The sequence below is a fragment of the Anomaloglossus baeobatrachus genome, chromosome 5 (assembly GCF_048569485.1).
Source record: "Anomaloglossus baeobatrachus isolate aAnoBae1 chromosome 5, aAnoBae1.hap1, whole genome shotgun sequence".
NCBI classification, from domain to species: Eukaryota; Metazoa; Chordata; class Amphibia; order Anura; family Aromobatidae; genus Anomaloglossus; species Anomaloglossus baeobatrachus.
This window is the reverse complement of record NC_134357.1, coordinates 130,546,226-130,558,589: the sequence shown is the minus strand read 5'-3', so window position 1 is coordinate 130,558,589 and position 12,364 is coordinate 130,546,226. Positions and strand designations below refer to the sequence as shown.

Below are 12,364 nucleotides of genomic sequence, written 5' to 3'. Positions count from 1 at the left end.
TGCGCATCAGTCGGAGGTAAGAAAATGTTCTCAGTGACAGCTGTGAGATTGTCATGTAAATAGCAGCAGCTGGAAACATTGCTCAGCATATGACAGCTCTTTGTGTCATACACGGCCATCCTATCCCTACACAGCGGGGATGAGTGTGTTCCTACACACTAACACCCACTCAGGCGTACCGGCTCTCTAATACACTCAGCCGCTTACGTAGGGCAGCAAAAAATAACTCTTCTTGATGACAATGACCACTGACTTGTGAATTCAGAGGTTTCAGCAACAAGATTTGGAAAATAGGTTGTGAAATTGGGGGTTAAACAGCTTCAAAAAGAGATTTGTTTTGGAATTTAGTTCTTAAAACCCAGTAAATAAACAATGTGTAATTATTTAATATTAAAGAGTTTTCCAGTGATAAGATATTGATGACCGTACCATGGGATATGTAATTAATATGAGATCCGTTGGGGTCTGACACTTGGTACCCTTACTGAAGAGCTTAGTTCTGCCGGTGGCCGTGTAACAGGGTGGCAGGGGCGCTATAGTCGTGGTCAGTAGGTCGTGTCTGAAGCCTCCTGGCCCTGCTACAGGCAGGCTGTAGGACCCGTGGACGTCTTCACACTACGGTTTTTTAACGTGCGTCATGAACATTTTTTTGCTGTAAAAGCGGATCCTGCTTTTACAGCAAAAAAACGCATGCAAACGCATGTGTTATTTTGCAGGATCCTGTCACTTTAAGTTTATGGACGGGCATTGGAGTCATGTGATCGGGAGTCAGTGGAACTGAACGTGATATACTGGCAGCCAGCTTTTAACAGCTGCAGAGGCTCGTAACCAAGGTAAACATCAGGTAACTTGCTTGAATACCCGATATTTACGTTGGTTACAGCATCCGCAGGTGCTAGGAGCCGGGCTCCCTGCTCCCTGCACACGTAAACAACGTAAACATCGGGTAACTAAGAGAAGCGCTTTCCTTGGTTACCCGATAATTATCTTGGTTACGAGTGTCCGCAGCTCTCAGGCGGGGGAGAGGGAGAGGGTGAGAGAGGAGAGGGTGAGAGAGGAGAGAGGAGAGGGAGAGAGAGAGAGAGACAGAGAGGGAGGGGGCAAGAGGGAGGCGGAGAGAGAGACTGATCACCCCAGGCTGGTTTCTGGTCATGTTCAGTAAAGCAAGAAGGATCCTGTCTATCAGCATGCCAGCGTTCACATGCGTTTGCATGCAGTATAGTCTGGATCCAGCAATTTGCAGTATTTGGACGCAGCTCAAAAACGCTACAAGTAGCGTTTTTGAAAAATGTTAAAAAACTGCATCTCGCTGGATCCTCACTATAACGCACGCAAACACAGGTGAACGCATGTTGACGCGAGTGCATTGCAAATGCATTGAAATGAAAACGCATATTTGCTCTGGATCCGTTTTTGCGTTAAAAAAATGTTCATGACGCATGTTAAAAAAACGTAGTGTGAAAGCAGCCTAACTTGCCACTGGGGATACTTCAGCTGCTTCTCTTCCCTGGGATAAGATTCAAGCAAGAAGATGACAAGAATCAGGGTTTCGTTTTCTAAACTTTACTTGTTCTTCATAAAGGTTACAGCAGTATTAAATCATTCCTCTCTCTTCCTTTTCTCTATTGTTCACCTCTTTCTGTATTCTTATGTACTTAGCTGTTGATTATTCTACCGGCTACATTCTCTTCCACTGACTGGGCCAACCCTGACCGTTTAGGACCCAGCTCTGCTCTGTCTTTTTCCTCAGGGTCTCGCGTACCCCTATGTTCGCTCAGCAGTCCCATCGACAACGGACACCTACTCATAGGGAGACCGGTCCGATCCCGGCATAAGTCACACCCTCTTCCTCAGACAGCCATCTTCTTCTCCTCCAACTCAGTCCGAGAGACTTACTTCCGAAACTCCCAAACTCCTCCCAGGGGCTAAACCTCTTCTTTAACCCCTGGTGCACTTGCTATGGGATGCGGCTAAGGTACCCGGCTCATGCATTCTAACCAGCAAATCCTATTCACTACCACTTACCTCCTCCTGCTCACTTGTCCCTCCGTTGCACTAAGCCTTGCCTACAACATACTTATTACTGTTCTAATACTTTACACAATATACATTGCTCTAAAACACACATTAGCAATAAACTTAGAATTCAACAAAACACCAACCCCTACTGGCCGCTAGATGGCATCAACCACACTTACCACATAACCAGCATTAAATATCATAAAACATTATGGCCAGTCTTCGGGGGGGGTGGGGGATGGTTCTTACACTGACCACCTTCTTACAGCCGGATGTAAACTCACTTAAGGGAGTACACTACGCACTTAATGTGTCGTGGCTCTGCCCATCACTGCAGCACAGCTTCTGTTCTCTTGAATAGAAGATATTCTGCAGTACTCGGTAGTGTTTGCTACATGTTGAGTAGAGTTCTGCATTGCAGCTGTATTTAGGGTGTTTACTTCAGTCGACTTCCAAAGCTTATAACAGCTGATCAGTGGAGGTGCCATATGTTAACCCCAGCCTAAAATTGAAGAGTCATCCCATGGATACGTGATCAATATCTTATGACCAGCCAGCCACTTTAGTTTCTCAAACAATGGATTTATGAATACTGATTACTTTATTGTCTGTATTATGGTCCAAATCGGTTTTTCCATTTTTAAAAGTTTCTATCACTAGGTTTATGGTGCCTTACCAGAGGGACCATAAAGCAATGACAAAAAGCTTAATTTCAATGCTGGGTGACTTACTTTTGTTGGTGTAGTAGATCTCATAAAACCATTGATAATTATCCACTAGTGCTAAAATCCCAATATTCACGAGTGGCCAGATAACTGTCCTCTCACTGCTTTTTCACACCATTTGCCTCATACTATGCATAGGAAGAAAGCGGTCAATAAAGAACTGTAGGGTAGGGCTTGCAGCTCATGAATATCGAAGTACGGCAGCGGGTACATTACGTTAGAAGAGTCTCCAGGGAGGGAAACAAGGTCTCTTTCATTAATATACTCTGCCCTCTGTTAGGGCAGCAGGAAGCTTGTGTTATATTGCCTTCAACAAATTACATCTCCTCTAATAATACTTTCTTATTGTTCATTCTGAGAAAATAAAACACGAATATTAAGGTTAAGGCGGCCAATTGAAGTGGAGGGGCGGAGATGAGCAGGATGTAAACATCCCGCCCACCTCCGTCCTTCTCATTGCAGCCGGCGGCAGGTAAGGTGAAGTTCCTCGCTCCTGCGGCTTCATACACAGCGATGTGTGCTGCCGCAGGAGCGAGGAACAACATCGTACCTGTCGCTGCACCGGCATTATGGAAATGTCGGAGGCTGCAGCGATGATACGATAACGACGCTTTTGCGACGGTCGCAGGGCAGGTGAGTGCATGTGAAGCTGGCGTAGCGATAATTTTCGCTACGCCAGCTATCACACGATATCGTACCTGGGGGGCGGGGACTATCGCGTGCGACATCGCAGCATCGGCTTGCGATGTCGCAACGTGCAAAGCCCGCCTAAGAGTATTTTGTTTTGTTGCTTTAACAAAGATGGTTTAGGCTTAAAAATAACATGTTACAGAAAGATTTCATGTGTTGAAAATGGTGTTGTGATCGGACAAACCTTTGGAAAGCCGTATTGTATATTTGATGAACAATGAAATAAGGCCAGGCATTAAAAAAAATAAATAAAAGATGCATAAAACTGTTCCTATTAAAACCAAAACATGTTCTGATCATGTGCATCTGATACAGATTTGTTGACTATCAAAGTTACAGTGATGGCTGAAAGTGTTGGCACCTTTCAAATTCTTCTAGAAAATGAAGTATTTCTCTCAGAAATTTATTGCAATTACACGTTTTGTTATACACATGTTTATGTCCCTTATGTGTATTGGAACAACACAAAAAAGCTGAGGGGAAAAAGGCAAATTTTACATAATTTCACACTAAAATCCAAACATGGGCTATACAAAATTATTGGCACCCTCAGCTTAATATTTGGTTGCACACCCTTTGGAATAAATAATTGCAATCAATCTGTCATGATGACTATGGGATAGTGGGGAACCGGGGCTCCTAAGCTGACCCTCAAGCTAAAGGGCCCTATGCTATCCCTATCCTCAGTGATACTCCTAGTGGTAGAGAGGATGGAGTCTCTTTCCTGGCCCTGCCCCGACTTGTCCTGATCTTATGATCTTATTATCTTTCCTCCTCCCTTCAAGGAACGACGGGACAGGAGTATGTTGAAAAACACAAAAACAGACAGGGGAAACCAAAACTCTGTTACTCAGCACGCACAGACAGCATTTAAGACAATTAGGCTATGTGCCCATGGGAGATTAAACCTCGGATTTATCTGCGGAAAATCCGTACGTACAAACTCCTGTGGGCACGTTGCGTAAATACATGCAGTTACGCTGTGCTTTGTAGCGCAGCGTAACTGCATGCGTCCTGCGTCCCCTGCACAGTCTATGGAGATTGTGCAGGGGCCGTGCGCACGTGGCGTTTTAGAGCGCAGTGCTTCGGCTTCTGCCGAAGCGCTGCGTTCTAAGAAGTGACATGTCACTTCTTCCGTGCGCTTTGCCAGCAGCTCCTGCTCTGTCTATGGCAGGAGCTGCAGGCAGAGCGCATGGAATCGGCTTTTTTTTTTTCCACTACGGACATTTCTGCAGCAATTTAAAGCGCACATGTGCTCTTCAGATCGCTGCAGAAATTTCTGCAGTGACTGTACGCAACGTGCGCACATAGCCTAAGAGATTAGGAGGAAAACAAGGGAAGTATAAAACAACAGGGCTAAATTGTACAACTCCACCAAGCTATAGCAACACTTTCACCAGAAAGTCTGGGACACTAAAGCTCACAGATCAACACAGGATAACCTATAACTGGCATAGGTAGAAGATTTCATCCAGCATAAATAGGAGGTGAGCAGATGTGATTGGCTTCCCCACCACATGTGATCACAGGAGCCTAACAAGCAGACTAGCAGAGATTAACTATTGCTAGCCTGCCTATGAAACAGCTCACAGAAGGTCGACACCCACGTCTGCCTATGTTGATCCCAGACACCAGAGAAACTATAAGGCGGCGTGTCAGAATCTGCAATGTGAACAGAGTCTGACACTGTCATGACAGTCGGTAAAGTTTGTGCAAAACTTCATCTTACACAATCGCTTCCTTTAACCATTAACAAGCTTCAACTGAAATTTTGGATCATTCTTCTTTTGCAAACTGCAACAGGTCTCTCATTTTTGAAGGGTGCCTTCGCCCAACAGCACTTTTAAGATCTGTCCACAGGTGTTTTGTCATGTAGTGACTACTAGGGTTCCACCAGGTACACGGGAACCCCTGGCGAGCGCCGCAGCACACAGGGTACACGGTACAACAGTGGGCCCTTGTGCTAGGGTAAGGGGAGCAGGGTCACCTCCTAAACTCACTTGAACTGATCCCTGCACTCCCTAATGTATAGTTTAGGGCAGTGGAAATGTGATGCCCCTGGACTAGTCAGGGCATCACAGGGGACTGCACGCTCTTTATTCTTAGTGCAGGATTCAACCCATCTTGGTTCTGGGTTCCCAACTTGCAGTACTGCCTCCATGAGCATCCAAAAATCCCAATCACACCTCACACAACAACCCTGTCAGGCACACCAGTTGGTTGCTAATATGGAATATGGCCGCCCACCTAGGGGTCAGCCAGGGAGGTGGGAGGTGACCAGGGAGTTCTGGAGTAGCCCTCGAGCAGTGAGGAGCTAGGAGGGAGCGCGTGGCTCCCGGGGAGAAGAAGATTGGATTGTGTCGCGGGCGGGGAAGGATGCCGCTGCGCTGCGCTTGCTAATGCTCGGGTCCGGCGCTGCTGCGATGGCTGCTCAGTGGCTCGAGCGGTAGACCGGATCCGGGGACTCGAGCGGCGCTCCTCGCCCGTGAGTGAAAGGGGGTAGTTTGGTTTGGGTATTTGGTCCGTGACGCCACCCACGGGTTGTGGTGAGGTTGGGCACCATCGCTCCTGGTGACGGGGATCCCGGGAGCGATGGCAGGGAGCAGCTGGGATGTTGTTTTCCCCCTCCGTGGGTAGGGATTGGTGGTCCCGGGGCCCGGTGAGATGACGGGGAGGCAGGGTTGGATGGGTGCAGGGTCGCTTGGACTGTGCAGCGCGGTGCCAGACAGCACGGTAGTACTCATTCAGCCATAAAGGTACGCAAAGTCTCTGGTAAACCAAACGGCTGGATGGACGGATCCCGCAGCCGGCTGCTGTGGCTTCTCCTGGACGGTTAATGGTGGCTGTCTTTCCCTGCACCTTTGTGTATGTTCGGTCCCGATGGATTCCCACCGGTAACCCGCTCCCCAGTGTATATATGTGCCGGAGGAGCCCTTTTGCCCTCAGGCTCTTGCCCTTGGAAGTCTAGCTGTGGCGGTAGCTGTATTTCCTTTTGCTGGTTGGACGGTTGCCTTCAATCGGGTCTTGGCTGTTAGGAAACTCCTGGGGTTCCGGTCACTGACGGATTTGACCTCTAATGGCGACTCCAAACCTGGTCGGGGTCCGTAGGCACTGCCTGTGTGTGCTGGCTTCACTTCGCTCCCCGGTTCAGTACCGGCGGGCCACCGCCCGTCCCCGGTCCTACGGTTCCGCGTTGATCTGCCTCTCCTGCAGACGGCCACCACCATCTGCCAACCTTGCTCTAAGTGCCCGGGCCACACACCCGGACATGGTCAGTTTGCTCCTCTACTACTCCTTCACTCCTCTCTCTTCCACTTCCCTAACTGATCTGACTTCCTTCTCCCGCCTCCAGGACTGTGAACTCCTCAGTGGGTGGAGCCAACCACCTGGCTCCACCCCACCTGGTGTGGACATCAGCCCCTGGAGGGAGGCAACAAGGATTTTGTGTCTGGCTGATGTGCCTGTCTCAGGGTAGGGGTGTATGTTGTAGTACCTGTGACGACCTGGCTAGTCCAGGGCGCCACAATTGCAGACGGTGGTCTGGACCCGGAGGAGTCGGAGACCCGGTCGCGGGATATTGGGACTGGGTGTTACGGGGGGACCGGCAGATTAGGACCAGGGGGTATATATCCTAATCGCCAGTCGGGGCCCACCGTGCTCCAGATGACAAAGGAGCTGCTGGCACCTGAGGGTTAGGCGGAGACTATAGAGCTGGATGGCTCTGAGATAACCCAGGAACTCTGGGAACCGGTCACGTGTGTTGGGACACGTCAGACCGGACGACAACCCGATTAGCGTTTTGGTGCACCCAGCGCTACACCAACCACGTGTGCAGGAAACACGTCAGGCCGGGTGGTAACCAGGTAGCGTTGACCGGAAGACCGCCACGAAAGCGCCCTGTCGGCCACGTGTGTAGGACACGTCAGGCCGAGCGGTCCTCTGATTAGCGTTTCTGGCCACCTCTCGACTGGCCACGTGTGTGTAGGACACGTCAGGCCAGATGGGTACACCAGTAGCGTTGACCGGGAAGCCGAGGAGGATAAGGAACACCCTGTTAACTCCACAGGGGTCCTGGGGCACGCTGTCCGTGCGCGTAGGGGGCACAACCGGACAGGTGGCGCAGCAGGTGCGTTGTCCGTGTGCGTAGGGGGCACAATCGGACAGGTGGCGCAGCAGGTGCGTTGTCCGTGTGCGTAGGAGGCACAATCGGACAGGTGGCACAGCAGGTGCGTTGTCCGTGTGTGTAGGGGGCACAATCGGACAGGAAGCACAGCAGCCGCAGCCCAGTTAACGCCACTGGGCTGCTATAGCAAGACTGGAACGGCAGGAGGGAAGCACGGCGCCTGACCCTGATGTGCCGAGCCACGAATCTTGGCGTGACAGGCACCGTTCGCCTAACTCTACCTACCGCTTCCCAACATAGGCTTATGCCGCAATGAGGCTCTAACATGGAGGTGTGCTCTGACTGAGCAAAAGTGAAGACTGCGCACCTCCATGTTGTCTCCAGCCCCTTTTATAACCTGGGTCCGCCCCAAACCCAGGGTGGAACCACCAAGGTCCAATAGCAGAGTGCCATGTCATCAGTGACGTCACATGCGACCTATCCGGAACCGCCACATCATTGATGACCTCATGGCAGCCACGCCCCAAACACGTCACCAGTCATCGTCTGACGACCAATACTGAGGTGCCAGATCATAGGGGCGGGCCTCTGCGAGCCAGTCCGGAGTTGCCACGTCATCAGGACACCTGACACCCTCTGCCCTATCAGGGCCTGCCACCTCACGGACATGCTCAGTGAGGTCCTTACCGGACCTAGCCTCTGGTGCACTAAGTGCCTGAGCATGCCCAGTAGCCTGAGCAACAGGCTCAGAAAGCAGACTATCAGTTTGAGCATGCTCAGTAGGCACATCCCAGCACTTAGACACAGCACGAAGTCCAAGTACCTGTGCAAAGAGGCTGTTAGGGTTAATTGTGGGAGCATGCTCAGTAGCCTGAACTGAGGACTTAGTCTCAGACATAACACAATCAGGCTGAGCATGCTCACTAGGCAAAACACCGGGCTTAAACTCTGGCTGGGGTAAATCGGCGCACGCATGCGCACTAGCCGCCTCTCCACACTTAGACGTGGTGGAAGGAACAGCCAACTGGACGACCCGAGGCACGGCCAAGAACGGCAGCCGGTGCCTGGGCGCAACAGGAACCGCAGCAGGCTGCTTGCGGCTATGGCGGCACCGGTTCGTAACACTGGGTGCCTGGACTAGTCTTGGAGGACAGACAGCAGCTCGAGAACAATAGCCGGTCCGGGACCGAAAGCACGGCGGAGAAGGGGGAGGGGGGGAGAAGCTTCAAGCAACCCGGCAATTAACCTGTGGAGAATAGAGCCTTTTTGGACTGTCCCCTCGAAGCTCAGAGATCGGGGGCACTAGCACAATGAGGGGTATAGGGCTCTCCAACCAAAGCAGCCACTGAAATCTCAAGCATGAGCTCCTGAGAGCACAGCTCCTTCACTCAAAAAGTGGTGAGCGGGGCCCGGACAGCTTAATGTTTACGGGCCACTTGGACACTACTATAATTTGTCCACGGGGGCAGGCTCTGGACCATCAGGCAGTGCTGCAGGGGACGGATACCCGGATGAGCTCCCCTAAGAGGACAGCGGCACCCAGAGACTTGGTTTACCATGTTGTCAGCGTCTGCTTTTGTATCTGAGTGAGTACCTGCATTCCCCCTGCTTCCTGCAAGCCTGCGCTCCCCTGCACCCCACCATCCAGAGTCCTGGGGCCTTCTCTACCCGTGGAGGGAAAACGTCATCTAGCTGCACCATTCCATAAACTCCGGTACTCCCATCAGCAGCAGCGTTACTCTCCGTTACCGCACACCACGGGTAGCGTCATGAACTATATCTCCCCTGTAAATAACCCTTCACTTTTACACTTAAGAGTGGCCCCTAACCCCCGGGTCCGGAGACCCTCGAGCCACGAGTAATCACCCCCGGATCTGAGCGGTTCGACCGCTGCTGGGGCGGCACAGAAACGCTAGTGCTGTTCTAGGATAAAAGAGACAGAGGGGATAAACAGACAGAGCAAAATAAACAGCAATCATACAAAGCACTCAAAACAAAAGGTAATAATAAGTAACAGACCAGAAGGGAAAAACCAAACAGAATAAAGGAAGGGAAAACAACACAGCTTTCACACAACAAACATTCTCTGAATGACTTCCTGGTCTTCGGCTCACAGGTTCCCTCTAGAGATAGTAAAGCAGAAACTATCACAAGCGGTTTACCTGGACTAGGAAAGAGGTCTTTATAGCAGAGCTGAGTAGCAATAGAGACCAGCTGACTATTGCTCACACTGAGAGTTTCAGGAGACCAGAGGATCTAGTTAACTCCAGCAGCGCTGGATAAAGGAGAATCTGCACAGCCAGATATTAACCTGAGCCAGTGTGTATGAAACCCTGGGCTTTGATCTCCTGACACTAGAAGTAGGAGGGACCACTCTCCATCGTGGTACTCTCGTGACATGTTCAATGGGATTTAGATCCGGGCTCATTGCTGGCCATTTTGATTTCTCCAGCCAGCGCTTTGTTTCCATCCATCTCTGTGTGCCTCTTGAAGTATGTCTGGGATCATTGTCTTCCTGAGCCTGGACGCAAACCCAGCTTCCTGACACTGGACACTACATTGCTTTTCAAAATCTTTTGGTAATCTTCAGGTTCATGATGCCTTGCACACAGTCAAGGCACCCAGTGCCAGTGCCAGAGGCAGCAAAACAACCCCAAAACATCTTTGAAACTTCACCATATTTGACAGTAGGTACTGTGTCCTTTTCTTTATAGGCCTCATTCCATATTCGATAAACAGTAGAATGATGTGCTTTACTAAAAAGCTCTAGCTTGGTCTCATGTGTCCACAAGATGCTTTCCCAGAAGGATTTTGCCTTATTCACTTACATTTTGGCAAACTGCAGTCTAGCTTTACAGGGAACCTATCACCAGATTTTTCCCTTATGAGCTGCGGCCACCATCAGTGAGCCTTTATATACAACATTTCAGAATGCTGTATATAAGAGCTCAAGCTGTTCTGTATACTGTAAACAAAATCTTTATTATACTCACCAAGGGGGTGGTTCAGTGTCGCTGCTCTCGGTCAGGCACCTCCTCCATCTTGTGTGATCGCCGTCGTACTGCCCAACACCGTATGAATGACGTATCCTACGTCATTCACACAGGGATCTCCATTGCGCTCCTGCGCATGCGCACTTTGGTCTATCCTGCTGAAGGCAGAGCAAAGTACTGTAATGCACAGGCACGAGGAAAGGTCAAAGACCACCCATGTACAATACTTTAATCTGCCCTCAGATGGGCAGATTAAGGTGTGCATGTGCAGGAGCACAATGGAGGCCTCTGTATGTATGACGAAGGATGTGTCGTGTACATGGGGCTGGTTAGGAGAACGGCAATCACACAAGATGGTAGAGGAACCGAACTAAGACCAGAAACACCCATCGGACCGGATCGCCCCCTACGTGCGTATAATAAAGGTCTTTTTTATGTTCTACAGAGCGGCCTGGGCTCTTTTATACAGCATTTTGGAATGCTGTATACAAGGGCTCATTGGTGGTGGCCGCAGATTATAAGGGAAAAATCTGGTGACAGCTTACCTTTAAATGTGCCTGCATCAGCTGTGGGGTCCACCTGGATCTCCTGCCATAGCGTTTCATTTTCAAATATCAAAGGATAGTTTGCATTGACAATGATGCACCCTAAGCTTGTAAGACACCTTGAATTTCTTTGGAATTTCATTGAGGCTGCATATCCACCATCTAGACTATCCTGCGCTGAAATGTTTAATTCAGTTTCTTTGCTGTCCACATCCAGGGAAATTAGCTAGAGTGCCATGGGTTGCAAACTTCTTGATTATGTTGCGCACCATGGACAAAGGAACATCAAGATCTCTGGAAAAGGACTTGTAACTTCAAGACTTGATATTTTTGAAAAATTTTGATTTGCAGGTCCTCAGACAGTTCTCTTCTCCTTTTGTTGTTCTTCATGCTTAGTGTTGCACACACCTAGTTTCAGGTGTCATTTTCATATCGCCAAATAAAATTTGGGAGATGGAGCGCTATGTGCGCACCTGTATTAGTAACTCACAACCAAGGTAAGCGAGACACATATGATCCCAAGAAGGATCCTGCAATGTGTCCAGTGTCTGCAGTCCTGCAAACCTCCGCAGTAGATTACCTTAGATCGCGGAGAAGCAGGAAGATCTTGTCTGTACCAGCCGTCCTGTGTCTTGCACTCACCCTGCTCCTGTCGATCACACAGCAGGGAAAGAGATGATGCATCAGCTGCTCGCTCTCACGTGGGAGTAAACCATAAATCTGGTTAAAAGAAAAAATGTGCGGTGTCGGTCGCTGCCAACCACTGTACCACAGTAAAGTTGAAATTCCTTTATTCCCCATAATACTACGCATTACTGGGACAGTACCTGATGAAGGGGACAGACCATCCAAGTAACGCGTATGGTAGAATAAAGAAATTTCAACTTTACTGTAGTACAGTGGTTGGCAGTGCCTGACACTGCTCATTTTTTCTTTTAACCACATTTTCATATTGCCCACACTTGTTACTTGCTGCTTGTGAGTTTGAACGTGCATCATCAAAACATGTGTAATTGCAATCATTTTCTGGGAGAAATACTTAATTTTCTGCAATAATTTCAAGGGTGCCAACACTTTTGACCATGAATGTATTTCTTCTAATTAACTGTGCTCTCGTGTCATTTGGACAAAGAAAAATGTGAAATTTTTAAAGACAAAGTGTGAAAGAAGTTGTGTAATTGTTCATTACACAATTCATAGATTGTAGTTACCTAAATTATTATTATTATTATTATTATTATTATTATTGAGCTTAGAAACCAGATTCTG

The 12,364-nt window shown here is 49.2% G+C and overlaps 1 protein-coding gene across 3 annotated transcripts in view; it reads left to right on the top strand.

The window, feature by feature from the left end:
- The window catches only part of PSD (pleckstrin and Sec7 domain containing), a 700,060-nt gene that overhangs the window by 323,182 nt on the left and 364,514 nt on the right, over positions 1–12,364 (top strand). The gene's annotated exons all lie outside the window — the stretch shown is intronic.